Below are 1,092 nucleotides of genomic sequence, written 5' to 3'. Positions count from 1 at the left end.
AAAAAAAAAAAACGCAACTTGTCCGTGTTGGTGTTTTACTGAGCAATCGGTGACATATGCAATGCTATCTATGTATATATCTATATGTACTTTTCTCTTTGTCTTATTCGTGCTTTTTATTCGAATCATTCCAGTTCTGCTAAAGACGCACAGCCAACTAAGCCGGATTCGTCATATAGAAAATGGTTTGTGTTGATGTCTGGATTTTTTATCATGTTTTTGTGCACTGGATTTCCCTTCAATATGTCTGTCCTTAACCCTGAGCTCCTTCGCACATTTGAGAAAAGTAAGGCGGAAACAGCTTTGGTACAGTCGATAACGATCGGGGTGCTATATATAGCAGGTAAGCTGGTACATGTGTATGAATGTAAATATTTCGCAATAGACTTTATTTAACACTTTTAGAAATAATCATTGAAAGATAATTTAAACATATTATTAATTTCAAGCTTACGGAATGGAATAGCATGTGTTTAGTATATGACCTTTCAGCCTCTTTACCAGTCAACTCGCCCTAAAATATCTGAAATAAGCCGCATCTTATCATTATTTTCAGTAACGAGTCTAAGGTTGGTTTCTAAACAATCCTTCTTTCATGGCAGTCATAAAAGCAAGAAACCAGCAGTTGCGTATTTTCTAAATGTACGTGTAAAACCTTTTTAGACCGACACGGAAAATGAGATTCCTAGAATGAAATGTTTATTTTTACAGTCAACTTACAGTCTGTTAAATGCAACAAATCTGAGGTTTATTTTCAAGCTCGGTCTTTTTTTCCAAGTCAATTTTCGAGATTTTAGGGTGCCTTACCGACATATCAATTTAATTGTATTCTTTACTAAAAGAAAAATATATTCATACATTTAATACATACAGGAGCCTTGTGCGGGAGGATTGTTTCCAAATATGGAGCTAGAGTGACAGGGATAACCGGAAGCATAGTTACGACGCTCGGTCTGGTTGTCTCTTTCTTTGCCGAAAGTATTCCTCATCTCATTGTTACCCTTGGATTAGTTTCAGGTACGACTGAAAGACTTTAACTTCCATATTAAACTTTAAATGGGATGAAAAATATCAATATCATCTGTAAACAAG

The 1,092-nt window shown here is 35.3% G+C and overlaps 1 long non-coding RNA gene across 1 annotated transcript in view; it reads left to right on the top strand.

Moving 5' to 3' along the window:
• Positions 1–987, top strand: part of LOC110453696 — a 15,289-nt gene extending 14,302 nt beyond the window's left edge. Inside the window, exons 3-4 of the long non-coding RNA XR_002463304.1 lie at positions 135–343; positions 874–987. This is a non-coding gene — a long non-coding RNA (uncharacterized LOC110453696). The remainder of the gene's footprint in view (positions 1–134; positions 344–873) is intronic.
• The last annotated feature ends 105 nt before the right edge of the window (positions 988–1,092 follow it).

The sequence above is a fragment of the Mizuhopecten yessoensis genome, unplaced genomic scaffold (genome assembly GCF_002113885.1).
Source record: "Mizuhopecten yessoensis strain PY_sf001 unplaced genomic scaffold, ASM211388v2 scaffold7485, whole genome shotgun sequence".
Lineage (NCBI taxonomy): Eukaryota > Metazoa > Mollusca > Bivalvia > Pectinida > Pectinidae > Mizuhopecten > Mizuhopecten yessoensis.
The sequence above is the reverse complement of the archived record's forward strand: the minus strand, read 5'-3'. Positions and strand labels throughout refer to the sequence as shown.